Below are 20,000 nucleotides of genomic sequence, written 5' to 3' on the forward strand. Positions count from 1 at the left end.
ACCCGGTAACATAAGACATGCAGACGGGGTCGGAGGTCACAGGACGTTTTTACTGACACACTTATGACGGTGCTGTACTAAAGTGTTTGTTTGTTTATTAGGACTGTGACGTCATGTTTTACACTTTGGTTCCATCATGACAGGACGGGTCGTTACTGCTGACACAAGATTCATCAGTTCAGGTTTAATATCAAACACAGTCATGAACTATTTAGTGTCTCCAATTCACCTCACTTGCACGTCTTTGGACTGTGGGAGGACCCGGAGCACCCGGAGGAAACCCACGTGGACACGGGGAGAACATGCAAACTCCACACAGAAAAGACCCGGACCGCTCCACCTGGGGATGGAACCCAGGACCTTCTTGCTGTGAGGCGACAGTGCTACCCACCGAGCCACCGAGCCGCCGTGCCGCCCCTCAAAAGTCTGTGCCCCCCTGATCAATGTCCAGTGTCCAATGTGGCACCTTTAATATTGCTCATGTAAATACACACACCTCCAGCACCGTTGTATTTATGTTATGAATAGGTTGTGAATATGTTTTAGGTTGGTCAGAACATCTCACCGTGTCTCATTTAACTGAACCTGAGGAGAAAAGTTCTGTATCCTGCAGGTTGGTACTAATAATGTTAAGATAATCGTTCCTCCACAAGCTGCTGCTGGAACTGGAACTGGAACTGGAACTGTGACTCCACCTGACTGGAACTTTCTGGAGATTTTGGTGCTTTTCTGAGCAGTTCGGATATAAACGGAGATTTTCTCGGTTTTGTTGTTTTTTGGTGATTTCGGGTGAGTTTATAAAGTTATAAAATCTCCTGCAGGTTAAAATAAAGAGCAGGATTTTATACCTGTGATGTTTTTAGTTTAGTTTAGTTTAGGTTAGTAGTTACTGTGGTTCTGATGAACTAGTGATGGTTAGTAGTGAGGAAGGTTTGTTTGGTAATAAAACGCTTCATATTTCTCTTATATTTATTTAATGAGCTGTTTTATAATTAAATGTTCTTGTTTGTACTCGATAGTTTTAATTATTGGCACTTTTAAGACAAAGTTCTTGTTGATAAATGATAAAACACTTCAGGTGAGGAATTTATTGATACATGAACGTTTGGGTTCAGATGAATCAGACTGGAATGTTAGAAGTTAGTTGTTGGAAGGTTTAAAACAGTGTACTTTAAAAATAAGTGGCAGTAACTTCACGACCATCATTGTGTTTGCTTAGAATTCAGCAAATATCTTGTGAATAATACAACCCCAAATCAGAAAAAGTTGGGACAGGATGGAAAATGTAAATAATAATATAAACACAGAGTTTCTTACATTGACTTTGACTTGTATTTGATGTCAGACAGGATTGAGCTATTTCATCTTTTATCGGCTCAACTTCATTTCATTTATTAATAAACATCCATTCCTGCATTTCAGGCCTGCAACACATTCCAAAAAAAGTTGGGACAGTAAAGCGTTTACCACTTTGTAATGTCGCCGTTCTCTCTCACCGCACTTAAAAGAGGTTTTGGCACCGAGGAGAGCGAGTGATTTAGTGTTTCAGCTTTTATTTTGTCTCGTTCTTCCTGCAAACACGTCTTAAGATGTGCAGCAGTAAAATTCACCACACGTTCTCTATCGGGGACGGGTCAGGACTGTAACTCTGTATTGTAGAGCTCGATAAAGGTTTGATAAACTAATCCCTTACCCATGTTGTTATATCAGCTAGTGTTGAGTGGAGGTTCTTGATGCAGCTCCGTCTATTTTATTTGCTTTTGCGTGTTTGGTTAGAGTACTTAATAATGGCACTGGGTCCAGTATAGAGGAACCCAGTAGGACTTGCTTTAACACAGTAGAATTGGGTTTGGGGTTTAAATCAGCTCTATTTTTCTGTAGAATTTTGCACACAAAGACCACAAGAATCATCCAAAATTGATTATTAATTATTAACAATAAGGAAGGAAGTAAAAAAACATTTAAAATCAATATTCATTTTAATCCAGTGGAATCCTGATGGTACCCTGAGCGGCCCCTGGTGATCAGAGCCACTTATATTTATTGGCCCCTAATTTACTTAAAGCTGAAGGGTCACAGTTACTTGTATGGGACGTGTATTTCACTGCACTGTTGAGATTTGACTGATTTCTGTAACTCTTATTTTCTGTGACTGAATGATCTTTCATAAGTTTTTGGGTTTGTGCTGACAAATGTAACATCCTGATCTCTGAGCTACACCTGACATGATTCCTAATGTTTATTATGAAGCGTTATTGATTGTAGCTGATTGTCGCTTTATAAGTTCAGGTCTGAGGCCACGTCCTGCGTCTACACTCGGACTCTCCAGGCACTCGGGCAGTAAACGGTTCTCTATTCACCGAAGCTTCTACCTTTTACTGAGGTCGCTGTGGGAACTTCTCAAGCTTTCTTTAGCTGCTTTTCATTATCAGAGTTTATTTCTCTTCTGTCACTATAAAGTCTCTGTTTTTTGTTTGTACTCGAGCCTGTTCCTCTGTTGTCTGAGTTTCCTGCTGATGGGGTTCTGTGCAGTTCAGTGGTGCTGCTCCTAAACTTCATCCGCCCGCTGTGATTTACCACCACAGTATGAGACTGAACTTTAGGCTGTTGTTTATTTCTTTGTTCTGGTGTTCAGATGCTGTCCAGGATCCTGTTATGAAGTAGAAGCTGCTAAAACAGGAATAACACTGTCCACAGTCTAGTGAGCTTTACATCTTTGTGAGTTTAGAGGATGTTCAGAAACCGGGCCCCTGCTCGAACTTTTACTTTGTTCGTGTCTGGCACCCAGTCGAACTTTTGGTGCGTCAGCCTCAAAACCCACGGAGAAGGAAATCATGTGAATTGTTTCCAGATATCTTTATTTAAATTCACCTGTAGACAAACACTGAAAACCAAACGGTGTGAAGGCCTCAAAGAAGTGGAGGTCAGGGGGTCTGGGTCACTCAACACCTCTCCAGCACCCATGAGAGACAATGTTTATGTAGCAGAGGGTGAATCCCATCAGTCCAGGTTAGAATCTCAGCGATGCATCAACGTACAATGATTGGCTTTATCTAGGGGGGCACCATGATGGATTGGCATCCTGTCTGAAGAAAAAACAGACCCACCGCAACCCTGACCAACAAGACACATAGGCAGTAAGGCAGTTGTAGCCTAGTGGTTAAGGTGCTGGACTAGTAAGCAGAAGGTTGCTGGTTAAAGCCCCACCACTGCCAGGTTGCCACTGTTGGACCCTTGAGCAAGGCTCCTAAACCTCATTTCCTCAGACTGTACACTGTCACAGTTCTGTAAGTTTTGGATAAAAGCGTCTGATAAATACTGTAAATGTGCACGACACATTTATAATCTGATCCGGTTTCATGTGGGAGTTTATAGAAGCTCAAACCTGTAACACTAATCTAATCATTCATCAGAAGAAACCAAGCGTGTGGAGCAGCATGTGGAGCAGCGGGTAGTGTGTGTGTGTGTGTGTGTGTGTGTGTGTGTATGTGTGTGTGTGTGTGTGTGTGTGTGTGATGCCCTTTATTTTACCTGAGAGCTTTGAGTTTTGCTGTAGGTTCGCCCCTTCAACGTAGTGTTTTCAACTGCTTGAGCAGCTTGTTTGTTTACATTCCTCTACGCCTTTCATTGTGGACCTTCTCTGAGTCTGATGTAAAATTGGATTGGTGGAATGACCGACTGGCAGGTTGTTTGAAAGCGCTCAAACTAATAAAACATCGTCCAATTATGCTGAGGGCAGTTGTTGCCTAGCGGTTAAGGTGCTGGATTAGTAATCAAAAGGTTGCAGGTTCAAGCCCCACTATGGCCAGGTTGCTGCTGTTGGGCCCTTGAGCAAGGCTCTCAATTGCTCAGACTGTATACTGTGCTGTAAGTCGCTTTGGAAAGTGCTGAAAATGTACATTTCTAGTTATAAATGAAGAGAATATAAATGTGTATATATTTAAATTGTTACATGAATGTAAATACATGAAATTAATGTATACAATTTATATATTTATGCAAATTTTGATGATGTAATGCACATTTACTGTAAAAAGAACCTAGTGAACATCGAAACTGTTACTAATGAACCCTGTGTGTAATAAATAACCACAAGGTTAATCCACATCACACACACACACACACACTCACTCAAATCTGTCTCTCTAATCATTCACTCACAGAAAAACAGTCATTATAAACTGAACTTGCTCTGAAACATGTTTATTTCGGGTGAAGATAAACTTTAAACTGTCTAATTTTCCCAGAAACAGATCGGTGAGGATTCTGATTCAATTTAGAAATGACTCATGAGCCACATACTGACGTTTGATTGATAAATGAATCATTGTTTACGAATCGACTCTTTTAATTGAATCAGTAAAACCCGATCGTGTTTTTTGTGTTTTTATTGTATTTTTTAATATTCTGGTGTATTCACTCAGACTGTTCTGTTAGTAAAAGTGGAACAGCGAGTTAATCCAGGTAAATAAATCTGATTAAGAGATTAGATTAGAGATTTATTCACACATGAGCAGCCAAGCTTCAGTCAGAGCAGGAACTCTGAGGAGGAAGATGGCGGTGAAGCGTTTATCCTCGTTCTGATTCCCTCAGGTGTGAAATATGTTTAACGCAGAATTACTTCAGTAAACACGGTTTTACACGAAGAGAAATGTATATGAAATAAATATAGTTTTAGACACAACAGGAACCATTTAATAAAACATTTATAGTGTCACAACTCAGAACAGCATCTCTGCAGGGTTCAAATCAGGACGTTCACTAGACTTCAGAACTTTCATTCTCTTTCATTTACATTTTTATCCAAAGCGACTTACAGTATGAACTCTAAGCAACTGAGGATTAAGGGCCTTGCTCAAGGGCCCAACAGCGGCAGCCTGGCAGTGGTTGGGTTTGAACCAGCAACCTTCTGCTTACTAATCCAGTGCAAATGTTGCTTCTTTTAGCTTACAGCATTTTATTACAATATAAACACACCACTGTGCTTCACATTAACGTGTCTTTATAATGTATTTAATGTAATCAGTGAAACAAAGTGGAGGTAGCACTGATGTAGAACAGTAAGATGGACTGAAAGATGCTGAGCAGAACCAGTTCAACATTCAGAATGTAGAATTATTAGAGTCGCTAAGAAACAAAAAGAAGAAGAAGATAAAAACACTTTTTTCTAACTTGGTTTCAGCATTGTTGTGTTTTTGGACTGTTGTTTACTAATGTCTGGTTCACACTACATGATTTTTGTCCTGATTTTTGCTCGCCGGCTGGTCGCCGCTAGACGTGGCAGCTCGGGAGCAACTTGGCGTTTGCTCAGGGCTCGAAACTCGGCTCTCGATCGTTATGTGTGAACTGTTCAACCACTCGATCCGAGCAGCTTGCCGATCGTTGGCCGACTCAAATATCCGGCATGTTAAATATCTGGGCCTGTTTGCAACTCAAAATTGTGTAGTGTGAAAGGTGTTGTGATCAGGCTGCAAGTAGCAGCGAATGCAGCGTCGAACTACAACCAATGAGAATGCAGGATACGGGGTAAGGGGAAACCCGGGGGAGGAGTGTAAAAACATGGTACAGGGGTGTAATATAGTTTCTATCAGAATACATCAGCACACACACAAGCTTTACAGTTTTGTGATCTTATCGTCTACGCCAAACCATAATACCCACAATGCACTGCAAACAATATTTATTAACCTTTAACTCACTACAGAACAGAACAGATGGTCACGTAGCCAAATCCACTCAGATTTATTAATTTTTTTCCTCGTTGCTTTTACGCTGCACATCAGCACACAAACAACTTTAATTGCTCACCTCTGATTGACGTGCATTTTTGGACATGGTGTCATTAAACCCCTCGTCACTTCTCACGTGTGTTTTCATGAGTAAACGTAGTTTGGGAGACCAGACAGACTCGTCTGAGATTCCAGTTGGTGATAGATGGTATAGCGTGTGACCCCCTATCACCGATCAGTCGTGTAATGTGAAATACACACCGACTTAAAAGACTCCCGATTACAAGAGATCCAGTCGTGTAGTGTGAACTGTACAGAGATCTGACAGCTCTGAAAGTCGTGTAGTGTAAACTTGGCATTAGACTAGAGTAAGAAATGTTTACTATGGAAGCTCTTCTGTATAAGAGCGTCTGATAAATGCCCTAAATGTAAACATTCATTTCAAGAGCTAACTAAACGCTAATCATAAGGACCTAATCATAATGAATAAAGATGCATGAGAACGTTAGCGTGTTTACACTAAGATGTTAATCAGAGTTTCTACCTTCATACTAGAACATGATGCAAAATCTCCACATCATTTCACACAGATCCACATACAGTCGCACACCAACTCACACCGACACGACAGGCTTCATACTGACACCGACCAGTGCTCAGGGGTCCAGGTTTGGTTTGATGTACACCTTGCATTTGCACTCTGGTCTGTAATGAATTTGGTTTGTGTGTGCTGGTGCAGCCGGACTGTCGTTGAGGTCGGATCACACAGGCGTCCCTGCACTCCTGTGGGTAATTTTGGGACTTTGTTTATCGGCATGTTTTCCTGTCAGTGAGGCTCCACAATGAAAGGTGGTGTCACTCGATCAAAGGAACAATAAAACCTTTCATCACCGTCGTTCTTCTGTTCTTCTTTATTATTATCAGTTTCCTGAATGTGGTTCCAACGTTTCCTTCTTCATTGTATAAAAATCCACTTTCACTTGTGGAATGAGGACACGGTGAGCGGGGGACCTATCACTCGGTTCCACCGCCGTTCGGGCATGTTTACCTTGGCACTCGTGTGCCCGCTCTCACCTCCAGCGTTGGTATCTGATGGTCTGATGATGTGTTTTGAATTTCTGCTGAACGCCTGAAGGAACGTCTCGGTTACCTTGTGCTCTCCTGACTCATGTTTCATGTTTCCACAGTGTACTGTTTAGTTCGGGGGGGTCATAAGTTTACGTACACTTGTAGGGAACGTGGTTTGTGTAGGTTTGACAGGTTGGTGATGTCTCTGTGCTCATATAACTAGGTCTAGTTTGACAACAATCGGTTCGTCTGAGGGTCTCTGTGCAGCGCCATCGATCAGCCAGCAGGGGGAGTGATTGCAGCAATTGAGGGGATTCCTCAACTGCTGCAATCACTCCCCCTGCTGGCTGATCGATGGCGCTGCACAGAGACGGAGGATAATGTAGATCAGTGTGTCCCTTTCAAAGGATTTTGGAGTGTGTCTGTGGGAGTTTGTCCCCATTCTATCCACAGATCTGGAGTTTTTCCTCCCCGCATGATATTGGAGATTTTTTTTTTACCCATCAGCCCCCGCGGCAGGTCAGTGTTCTGTGATGTTGCACAACGTCTGAATGAGGGCAGGAAACGGTTCTCACAGATATTTGATCCTCTATTGAGAGTAAATTTGTCTGAACACGGAGCTGCTACTGAGATCTGGAGGATTGGTTCCTACTTGCATGTCCGTCACGGCCGGCGTGGGGTAGAAAATACTGAGGAACATCCACGTGTGTGAGTGTGTGTGTGTGTGAGTGTGTGTGTGTATATGTCTGTGTGTGTACACGCTTGTGTGTGTACAAGTTTGTGTGTATATGCATCTGTGTATGTGTGTAAAAAAGAGTTTGTGTTTGTGTGCAAGAGAAGGTGTGTATGAGTGTGTGTGTGTATGGATTTCTGTGTGTGTGTGTGTGTGTGAGAGAGAGAGAGTGTGTGTGTGTATATATATACGTATATATTTCTGTGTGTGTGTGAGAAAGAGTGTGTGTGTATGGATTTCTGTGTGTGTGTGTGTGTGTGTGTGTGTGAGAGAGAGAGAGTGTGTGTGTGTGAGAGAGAGTGTGTGTGTGTGTATATATATATATTTTTTTTTTTTTCTGTGTGTGTGTGAGAGAGTGTGTGTGTGTGTATATATATATATACAGTGTATCACAAAAGTGAGTACACCCCTCACATTTCTGCAAATATTTTATTATATCTTTTCATGGGACAACACTATAGAACTAACACTTGGATATAACTTAGAGTAGTCAGTGTACAACTTGTATAGCAGTGTAGATTTACTGTCTTCTGAAAATAACTCAACACACAGCCATTAATGTCTAAATGGCTGGCAACATAAGTGAGTACACCCCACAGTGAACATGTCCAAATTGTGCTCAAAGTGTCAATATTTTGTGTGACCACCATTATTATCCAGCACTGCCTTAACCCTCCTGGGCATGGAATTCACCAGAGCTGCACAGGTTGCTACTGGAATCCTCTTCCACTCCTCCATGATGACATCACGGAGCTGGTGGATGTTAGACACCTTGAACTCCTCCACCTTCCACTTGAGGATGCGCCACAGGTGCTCAATTGGGTTTAGTCCATCACCTTTACATTCAGTTTCCTCAGCAAGGCAGTTGTCATCTTGGAGGTTGTGTTTGGGGTCGTTATCCTGTTGGAAAACTGCCATGAGGCCCAGTTTTGGAAGGGAGGGGATCATGCTCTGTTTCAGAATGTCACAGTACATGTTGGAATTCATGTTTCCCTCAATGAACCGCAGCTCCCCAGTGCCAGCAACACTCATGCAGCCCAAGACCATGATGCTACCACCACCATGCTTGACTGTAGGCAAGATACAGTTGTCTTGGTACTTCTCACCAGGGCGCCGCCACACATGCTGGACACCATCTGAGCCAAACAAGTTTATCTTGGTCTCGTCAGACCACAGGGCATTCCAGTAATCCATGTTCTTGGACTGCTTGTCTTCAGCAAACTGTTTGCGGGCTTTCTTGTGCGTCAGTTTCCTTCTGGGATGACGACCATGCAGACCGAGTTGATGCAGTGTGCGGCGTATGGTCTGAGCACTGACAGGCTGACCTCCCACGTCTTCAACCTCTGCAGCAATGCTGGCAGCACTCATGTGTCTATTTTTTAAAGCCAACCTCTGGATATGACGCCGAACACGTGGACTCAACTTCTTTGGTCGACCCTGGCGAAGCCTGTTCCGAGTGGAACCTGTCCTGGAAAACCGCTGTATGACCTTGGCCACCATGCTGTAGCTCAGTTTCAGGGTGTTGGCAATCTTCTTATAGCCCAGGCCATCTTTGTGGACAGCAACAATTCTATTTCTCACATCCTCAGAGAGTTCTTTGCCATGAGGTGCCATGTTGAATATCCAGTGGCCAGTATGAGAGAATTGTACCCAAAACACCAAATTTAACAGCCCTGCTCCCCATTTACACCTGGGACCTTGACACATGACACCAGGGAGGGACAGCGACACATTTGGGCACAATTTGGACATGTTCACTGTGGGGTGTACTCACTTATGTTGCCAGCTATTTAGACATTAATGGCTGTGTGTTGAGTTATTTTCAGAAGACAGTAAATCTACACTGCTATACAAGCTGTACACTGACTACTCTAAGTTATATCCAAGTTTCATGTCTATAGTGTTGTTCCATGAAAAGATATAATGAAATATTTGCAGAAATGTGAGGGGTGTACTCACTTTTGTGATACACTGTATACAGTGTATCACAAAAGTGAGTACACCCCTCACATTTCTGCAGATATTTAAGTATATCTTTTCATGGGACAACACTGACAAAATGACACTTTGACACAATGAAAAGTAGTCTGTGTGCAGCTTATATAACAGTGTAAATTTATTCTTCCCTCAAAATAACTCAATATACAGCCATTAATGTCTAAACCACCGGCAACAAAAGTGAGTACACCCCTTAGTGAAAGTTCCTGAAGTGTCAATATTTTGTGTGGCCACCATTATTTCCCAGAACTGCCTTAACTCTCCTGGGCATGGAGTTTACCAGAGCTTCACAGGTTGCCACTGGAATGCTTTTCCACTCCTCCATGACGACATCACGGAGCTGGCGGATATTCGAGACTTTGCGCTCCTCCACCTTCCGCTTGAGGATGCCCCAAAGATGTTCTATTGGGTTTAGGTCTGGAGACATGCTTGGCCAGTCCATCACCTTTACCCTCAGCCTCTTCAATAAAGCAGTGGTCGTCTTAGAGGTGTGTTTGGGGTCATTATCATGCTGGAACACTGCCCTGCGAACCAGTTTCCGGAGGGAGGGGATCATGCTCTGCTTCAGTATTTCACAGTACATATTGGAGTTCATGTGTCCCTCAATGAAATGTAACTCCCCAACACCTGCTGCACTCATGCAGCCCCAGACCATGGCATTCCCACCACCATGCTTGACTGTAGGCATGACACACTTATCTTTGTACTTCTCACCTGATTGCCACCACACATGCTTGAGACCATCTGAACCAAACAAATTAATCTTGGTCTCATCAGACCATAGGACATGGTTCCAGTAATCCATGTCCTTTGTTGACATGTCTTCAGCAACTGTTTGCGGGCTTTCTTGTGTAAAGACTTCAGAAGAGGCTTCCTTCTGGGGTGACAGCCATGCAGACCAATTTGATGTAGTGTGCGGCGTATGGTCTGAGCACTGACAGGCTGACCCCCCACCTTTTCAATCTCTGCAGCAATGCTGACAGCACTCCTGCGCCTATCTTTCAAAGACAGCAGTTGGATGTGACGCTGAGCACGTGCACTCAGCTTCTTTGGACGACCAACGCGAGGTCTGTTCTGAGTGGACCCTGCTCTTTTAAAACGCTGGATGATCTTGGCCACTGTGCTGCAGCTCAGTTTCAGGGTGTTGGCAATCTTCTTGTAGCCTTGGCCATCTTCATGTAGCGCAACAATTCGTCTTTTAAGATCCTCAGAGAGTTATTTGCCATGAGGTGCCATGTTGGAACTTTCAGTGACCAGTATGAGAGAGTGTGAGAGCTGTACTACTAAATTGAACACACCTGCTCCCTATGCACACCTGAGACCTAGTAACACTAACAAATCACATGACATTTTGGAGGGAAAATGACAAGCAGTGCTCAATTTGGACATTTAGGGGTGTAGTCTCTTAGGGGTGTACTCACTTTTGTTGCCGGTGGTTTAGACATTAATGGCTGTATATTGAGTTATTTTGAGGGAAGAATAAATGTACACTGTTATATAAGCTGCACACAGACTACTTTTCATTGTGTCAAATTTTCATTTTGTCAGTGTTGTCCTATGAAAAGATATACTTAAATATCTGCAGAAATGTGAGGGCTGTACTCACTTTTGTGATACACTGTATGTGTGTATTTCTGTGTGTGTGTATATTTCTGTGTGTGTGTGTGTGTGTGTGTGTGTATGTGTGTGTATATATACTGTATATATATATATATATATATATATATATATATATATATATATGTGTGTATTTCTGTGTGTGTGTGTTTCTCAGTGTGTGTGTGTGTGTGTAAGAGAAAGTGTGTGTGTGTGTGTTTGAATGTGAGTGTGTTTTTGTGTATATGTCCATGTGTGTACATGCTTGTGTGTATATGCATCTGTGTATGTGTGTAAGAGAAAGTGTGTGTATGAATGTGTATGTATAGGAGAAAGAAAGTGTGTGTGTGTGTGTGTATATATCTGTGTGTGTGTGTGTGTATCTGTGTGTGTGTGTGTGTGTGTGTGTGTGTGTGTGAGTGTGTGTCTATATTACTTGAGTGAGGTTGTGTGTGTGTGTATGTGAATGAGTGTGTGTATGAGTGTGTTACATGTCGTGTTTGTTCATGCAGAACCTGAAGGCAGAAATATTGAACACATTCCTCTATTTGTCATTTTTGTGTAAAGATCAAATCTAGAACATTTAGAGTTTAGACTGTCAGAAGTATGTGGACACGTTGTACAGTTTATGTACAATTCAGCATTGTATACAAATATGTACAAATATTTTGCAGAATGCAGCGCTCCCATGAGTACACTCACCACTACTGCTGAGATCTGTGGATCCAGGGTTCAAATATCAGCTGTGCTATCAGCCAGTCGGGCGCCTGCATGGACATGGCTGGCTATTGTCCGAGGAGGGATGACCCAAATAGCCGAGCCTGTAGTAGGTACATTTATCAGTGCACTCTCAGTGCAGGTCCCAAACCACCTGGGGTAAACACTGTACCATGTCTGGTATGAGGACTGGTATGAGGCGACGCCTAAATACAGGAGCAGTCAAAAGAAAAGAAAACATTATGCAAAAAAAGAAAGACAGAACAGGTTCCTCATTTCTGCTGTAATAGTGCCCTCTGCTGGCTGGTCGAGGCGCTGCACAGAGACGGTGAATAACGGAGAGCAGTGCGTGACTCTCTGTGTGAACCCGTTTTGTGCTACTGGCCACTGCACACATATCGGAGGGGGCGTGTGTTAGGTACGAACCTCTTCTGTCCGGGTCTACAGCAGTAGAGGAGATACAACCAGGGAATTGGATACGACTAAATTGAGAGGAAAAAAGCATCAGATCAGAGAAAAAGTCTGATCTGAGTGACCAGGTTGTGATGGTTGTTGGTACCAGACGGGCTGATTTGAGTCCGATTTTTCACAGAATTGCTTGGAAAAACATCCAGTGAGAGGCAGTTCTTCCAGCAGAAGACTCCTCCACTTCCACTCCTTACATTACATTTACATTTTCGGCATTTAGCAGACGCTTTGATCCAAAGTGACTTACAGTACTGTGACAGTCTAAGCAATTGAGGGTTAAGGGCCTTGCTCAAGGGCCCAACAGCGGCAACCTGGCATTGGTGAGGCTTGAACCAGCAACCTTCTGATTACTGATCCAGTGCCTTAACCACTAGGCTACAGCTGAGTCAGTCAAGAATAGAAATCTGAGGCTACGGTGGACACAGGCTCACCCAAACTGAGCACTTAAAAGCGTTTCCTGGTCTCAGGAGTCTCTGTTTCTGATTTGTGCTACAGAACGAAGCCGATTGATGTGAACCGCATGAATCTGTGGATCTCACCAGCCTTGTTTAGTTTTATCTGAGGGCTTTAGGTACCACCAGGGAACTCGTACCGCTGTTCATGTGAGCGTTCATGGAGGTGATTTTCCATCCTGTGTTCTCCGTTCCTGTACCTGCAGAGCGCCCAAACAAACCCCGCTGAGATTCAAACCCAGCTTTCTGCAACACACTGAGTAACTGATTGATAATGTTATACTCTCGTTCAGTCGCCTCAGTCAGAGTCAGAGCTCCTGTTAAAGCACGTCTGGTGTTCCTGATGTGAAGGATCTCCAGCTGTGACACATCTGCACAACTCAAGATGCTACTTCAGAGAGAACGTCGACCAAAAAAGGGAAATAACTGTGTGTGTGTGTGTGAGTGTGTGTGTGTATGTGTGTGTGTGTGTGTGTGTGTGTGTGAGTGTGTGTGTGTGTGTGTGTGTGTGTGACTGTGTGTGTGAGTGTGTGTGTGTGTGTGTGTGACTGTGTACGTGTGTGTGTGTGTGTGACTGCGTGTGTGAGTGTGTGTGAGTGTGTGTGACTGCGTGTGTGACTGTGCGTGTGTATGTGTGTGTGAGTGTGTGTGTGTGTGTGTGTGTGTGAGTGTGTGTGTGTGTGTGTGTGTGTGTGTGACTGTGACTGTGACCAGGCCCGGAGTGGCTAATCGGGAGATTCGGGAGGATTCCCGATGGGCCGGCTCATGTCAGTCTCGAGTTTGGGCCGGTTGGATGGAAAAAATAATTTTAACATTTATCTGTCACTTATCTTCTTCTTACATTCATTCATCTGACAGCGCAGCCCCTACATCGCAGTAGATCAGATGGGTTCTACCATCTGAGGGAATCCCCCCCTCCCAAATGTTTCAGTTGGTTTGGCCCACGAGTCGTCTTTTCTTGAGCGCCGGTAAAAGTAAACTTACAACAGAACAGCGCAAACCAGCAGTCAGTGGTGATTTTCGCAAATCATCAGTCGGTGGTTTTTTAGAACCCAATACACAGCATTAATCACAAACAGCCCCGGTTCTGGACTGCTTTGCTTGGGGGGGCAGTAAAACCTAATGAGGGGGCATGTTGATAGTCATGTTTTTGAAGCCAGAAATATATTCAAGGCTTGATTTGTGCATGAATGATGACAGCCAAGCTATTGATACTGGCTTAAAGTGATGTATGAGGTAAAGAAATAAAAATGCATGTTTTCGAACTTAAACTTAAAACCCAATGATTAAAAAATACATGTTGATTATGTAAATGGAGAAAAAAGATGATCTAATTGTATTTCATTTTAATACGCCCCCTTAATTAAATTGCCATTACTAATAGAACAACTCTATTTCTTGAAAGGCTTTAATACAAATTTAAGTCAAAGCTGACAAATGTACCTACACACAGACTGAGAATATTCAAACGTGGAAATAGGAATGAGTGAGAATATTTATATTATTGGGAAATTAAAATATAAAGAAAACAAAAGAATACTAATTCTGTAAAAAAAAAGTGTTTACCAGTATACCTGCCTCTCGCTCACACTAACAGAACATATACTGCCCAACTGAACTGTTTGGGGCAGTCTGCCGATTTTTATATGACTCAAAGAGCCAATCAGGAATAAGCAAGGAAATATCTTCACACTGTAAAACAAAATGCATTTTTGTGATTGGTTCAGATTGGTTTAAAAATAGCCGTTGCTTGCATTGTGCTTGGGGGGGCAAAGACACAATTTGGGGGGGCAATGCCCCCCCTAGCGCCGGCCCTGATCACACATATCCAGTTTCAAGCTGAAAATAATAAACATAATTTGAAGTGTAATATATTAAATAGTCTAACTCATTAATGGAATGTTTTTGTTCCGACGCAGCTGTACTGATGATCCATGACTACTGAAGGGACAGGTAGAGGATAGTCTAACAGAGTTATTTAAACTAACATAGTTATTTGTAATGTAAAATATAACGTAGAGAATATACATGATATATGTTAAATTGTTCAGACATTCAGAAAGATGTCAGCACGATAGCCTAATTTATTTTAACAAATGGAGACAAATAGCCTAAATCACTATAAATTTTACACCATCATAATATAGGCTAAAAAAAATAAAAAAACAAAAACTTCAAGCATGTTATGTTATTCAGCAAAATAAGCTAACCCTTAATGAATTTTTTTTTAGCCTCAGAGCAGCAGATAAGCCATGTCTGATCCTGCTGGTGAACCGAGTAGGCATGGAGAGGCCAGGACTACAGAGACAGGTAGAGAGGATAAAAATGAACTAAAAAAACTATTTTATGTAACAAGTTGCACACAGAACAGATGTGATGGATTCTAAATGATACCCAGTACCCAGATATTCAGAATGCTGAAAATGCATTAAAATCAGCCCAAATGAGATAGGTAAACAGGAACTCTTGTACACAGAGAAGGAAATTCTCATGTCTATAGACAATCACACCGTTATTAATAAAGTTGCAGAAACCAGTGCACTGTTTAGGAGGCTTCTGATGCTGTAGGTAGCCACTAAATATACAACCCCTGGCAAAAATTATGGAATCACCACTCTTGGAAGATGTTCTGTCAATTGTTTAATTTTGTAGAAAAAAAATAAATCACAGACATGCCACAAAACTATCATTTTTCAAAATGTCAACCTTCTGGCATTAAGAAACAATAAAAAAAGAAACAAATATAATAGTTGTGGTCAGTCACAACTGCTTTTTTTTAGATCAAGTAGAGGAAAAAAATATGGAATCACTCAAATCTGAGGAAAAAATTATGGAATCACTCTGTAATTTGCAGTTTAAAAACAAAACATCTGCAGCAGATTAGATTTGCTAATTATTCTTCAGTTTAAAAAGAGTGCTTACACCTCGGAGAGCTGTTGCACAAAGCAGATTGTCATGAATCATGGTTCTAACACAAGATATGTCAGTTGAAACAAATGAGAGGATTATAAAACTCCTTCAAGAAGATAAATCATTGTGGAATGTCGCAAAAGATGTTAGTTGTTCCCAGTAAGCTGTGTTTAAAATCTGGACCAAGTACAAACAAAACGGGAAGGTTGTAAAAGGGAAGCATACTGGTAGACCAAGTAAGACATCAAAGCATCAAGATAGAAAACTTAAATGCACAACAAAACAAATGAGAAACAAGTGGCCGGAAAGTGGAGTCAGTGTCTGTGACTGAACTGTAAGAAATCACCTAAAAGAAATGGGATTTACATACAGAAAAGCCAAACAAAAGCCATCATTAACACCTAAAAAGAAAAGAACAAGGTTAAAGTAGGCTAAAGAAAAGCAATCGTGGACTGTGGGTGACTGGATAAAAGTGATCTTCAGTGATGAATCGCGAATCTGCATTGGGCAAGGTGATGATGCTGGAACTTTTGTTTGGTGTCTGTCCAATGAAATTTATGAAGATAACTGCCTAAAGAAAACATGTTAATTTCCACAGTTGTTGATGATATGGGCCTGCATGTCGGGTAAAGGCACAGGGGAGATGGTCTTCAATAAATGCCAAAGTCCACATTGAAATTTTGGACGCTTTTCTTATTCCATCAGTTGAAAGGATGTTTGGTGATGATGACTTCATTTTTCAAGATGATAATGCATCTTGCCATAGGGCAAAGGACGTGAAAACTTTCCTTCAAGAAAACATATAATGTCAATGGCATGGCCTGCAAATAGTCCGGATCTCAATCCATTTGAAAATCTCTGGTGGAAATTGAAGAAAATGGTCAATGACAAGGTTCCAACCTGCAAAGCTGATCTGGCAACAGCAATAAGAGACAGTTGAAGGCAGATTGATGAAGAATACTGTTTGTCATTAGTTAACTCCATGCCTCAGAGAGTTTAAACCATTATAAAAGCCAGAGGTGGTGCAACAAAGTAATAATGGTGCAGTGTTTTCTAATGATTCCATAATTTTTTCCTCAGATTTGAGTGATTCCATATTTTTTTCCTCTACTTGATCTAAAAAAAAGCAATTGTGACTGACCACAACTATTATATTTGTTTCTTTTTTTATTGTTTCTTAATGCCAGAGGGTTGACAGTTTGAGAAATGATAGTTTTGTGGCATGTCTGTGATTTATTTTTTTTCTACAAAATTAAACAATTGAAAGAACATCTTCCAAGAGTGGTGATTCCATAATTTTTGCCAGGGGTTGTACGTTTAGTGAAGCTACTTAAGAGTTAAGTGTAAACCTAACAATAGAGCACCTCTCTGTGGGGAAGACATGCAATTTTAATTTCAAATTATTTTTATTTCAACTTATTGCTCCTGTACAAATGTAAATACGTTTTCATCTTTATAACATTTTTTACCTTTTAAATCTTTATCTGATTTAAATTAAACATGTTTAAGTGAAGTGTTTTCTGTTAACTTACCAACATACACCTGAACTTATACCCAATAAAAAGGCATTGTAAGAGCTAGCTGCTGTTTTATTTATTCAAATTCCTCCTCCATGGAAAAAGTGGGCCGGGTTTGGGAATGAAACTCCCGGGCTGAAAAAGGGGCCCACACCGGCCCTGACTGTGACTGTGCGTGTGAGTGTGTGTGTGTGTGTGTGTGTGTGTGAGACTGTGCGTGTGTGTGTGTGTGTGTGAGTGTGTGTGAGTGTGTGTGAGTGTGAGTGTGTGTGAGTGTGTGTGTGTGAGTGTGTGACTGTGACTGTGAGTGTGTGTGAGTGTGTGTGTGTGTGTGTGTGTGTGTCGGGGGTTAATGAACGGTAGTGTGTATCAGTATCTCCAGATCTGACGTGTCCTCCTCACATCCGCTCATCTCACTGCAGAGATTCAGTAACAGAACCGATCCAATAGTATTTGGACGCTCCCTCTAATGACTGAATTTATGCATTTTAGCTACAGCAGTCACTAACAGCTGTAATAAATTAATCATTTAAAGGAAATGACACACCTCTGACTCTGCAGCAACAGTTTAGGGAAGGTCCTTCCTGTTCCAGCATGAGTGAGCTCTATAAAGACATAAAGAAACTTCAGTGTCCTGCACAGAGCCCTAAGCTCAGCCCCACGGGCACAAATTCCCACACACAGACACACTTCAAAGTCTTGTGAGAAGCTTCTGAATAGAGCGGCTGTCAGGTGTCCAAATACTTTTGGCCCTTTGAGAATGAATGATAGCAGAATGATTCTGTTGAATCGAATCATTAATGAATCAATTAAAATGATTGATGTTCTTTGGTTCAAGAGGTCAGAGCTTCTTTTTCTGTACAGACATTTGAGAACCAAACCAACCAGCTGCAGATTAAATCTTCCCTTTGTTAGGTCTAGCATTATAGCCCATGGTGAACCTTATGGTGAAACATCACTGTTTATCTGTGCTGGTTAGGAATCAGAGCACATGAGGTGAAAACAGGTGGGAAAAGTGTAAACCAAGTGGCCCATGTTCCAAACACTGGTGGGACTTGATCCTGCAACATTGTGATTAAGTGATCAGTACCACTGATATGTTATTACCATGAACCTTTATGTCATTATGCCAAAACCTGCAGCAGCTAACGAATACCATGTTACCGTGGTAACGTTTGGTGTGTTTATAATGATTTGCCATCAGCCGTGTTCTCTCCATGTGTGGCCCCGACTGCAGCTCGTCAGGGCGGGGTCGATGCCTGCAGGGGCCACTGTTCCATCAGGTCAAGGGCTGGGTGCAGCTCCTGAGTCAGTGAGGTGTTGGTAACGAGGTGGAGGTTCTGGGGGGATTTTTGGTGCAGGTCCGTTCCCGTCGCCGTGGTGATTCATGGTTTGTTTGAGATCAGCTGGATAAAGAAGATAAAGAGGAACTCTGACTGATGTGTTTGGACAGGTGAGTGTTAGTGAGCAGAACTGAATTGTGGGAGAAGATCCAGACCTGAGGAACGTCTGTGCTGAGTTACGTGATCTGAGAGATTAGAGGTAGAGCGAGCGCACGCTCCTGGTTTAACCCTAAACCCCCCGTGTACTGCTGTTCCTTTATTATTACGTTTATTTAATAAAGTACGTCGCTCAGTCCTGTATGAAAGGAACTTTAATAAAATACTGCTGATCCTGAGAGTCTTATGTTGTGTTTTGTGTGTATGTGCCACGCCCCTGCCTCCGGGAGCATGTGATTTAAGTGTATGTGGTCTAAAGTGGATGAATCGTCATTGTGATTGGATAATGGAGCTAATGATCCACAGCTGAACCTCATGGCAGGTTAAATACAGGTGTATAAGGAACGTGCTGGAGATCACTCAGTGGAGGTGGGCGACATGAGTTGGGCTGCGTTTCTTTGTTGGGCTGCGTTTGTTGGGCTGCGTTTGTTGGGCTACCTTGTTGGGCTGCGTTTGTTGGGCTGCGTTTGTTGGGCTACCTTGTTGGGCTGCGTTTGTTGGGCTACCTTGTTGGGCTGCGTTTGTTGGGCTACCTTGTTGGGCTGCGTTTTTTGGGCTGCGTTTGTTGGGCTGTGTTTGTTGGGCTGCGTTTGTTGGGCTTCCTTGTTGGGCTGCGTTTGTTGGGCTACCTTGTTGGGCTGCGTTTGTTGGGCTTCCTTGTTGGGCTGCGTTTGTTGGGCTACCTTGTTGGGCTGCGTTTGTTGGGCTACCTTGTTGGGCTGCGTTTGTTGGGCTGCGTTTGTTGGGCTGCGTTTGTTGGGCTTCCTTGTTGGGCTGCGTTTGTTGGGCTACCTTGTTGGGCTGCGTTTGTTGGGCTGCGTTTGTTTGGCTACCTTGTTGGGCTGCGTTTGTTGGGCTACGTTTGTTGGGCTGCGTTTGTTGGGCTGCGTTTGCTGGGCTGCGTTTGTTGGGTGACTCAACAGAAGGGGTAGAAAAGAGTTTTATCTTGTGTTTAGATTAGTACTAGCGGTTAGCATATCACTTAGCATAGTGACTAGAATAGCGGTTAGCATAGTTCATGTCATTGGGTCTTGTTTGTTGTAATGATGAATAAATGATCAGTAGCGTCTGTGTTCGTCCTGCAGTACAGTCGGTTTGCTGCTTCTATACAGGAGATAAAAATATAAATCTTTACACTGACATGAATTTATTTTAATAACGGCACTTTTTATAACAGAAATAAATGTTTGAAAGTATTAAATGTGAAAATGATTCTCTGATACAAAGCTGTGAATAGTATTTCCTCCCTCCCGATTGCTTGTAGTTTTCTGTATCTATCACACTTGATTGTTTAATACAGCTGTGTTGGGTAG

The 20,000-nt window shown here is 42.3% G+C and overlaps 1 protein-coding gene across 1 annotated transcript in view; it reads left to right on the plus strand.

Moving 5' to 3' along the window:
• The window catches only part of ggt5b (gamma-glutamyltransferase 5b), a 39,841-nt gene that overhangs the window by 4,510 nt on the left and 15,331 nt on the right, over positions 1-20,000 (plus strand). The window lies entirely within an intron of this gene.

The sequence above is a fragment of the Trichomycterus rosablanca genome, chromosome 18 (assembly GCF_030014385.1).
Source record: "Trichomycterus rosablanca isolate fTriRos1 chromosome 18, fTriRos1.hap1, whole genome shotgun sequence".
Lineage (NCBI taxonomy): Eukaryota > Metazoa > Chordata > Actinopteri > Siluriformes > Trichomycteridae > Trichomycterus > Trichomycterus rosablanca.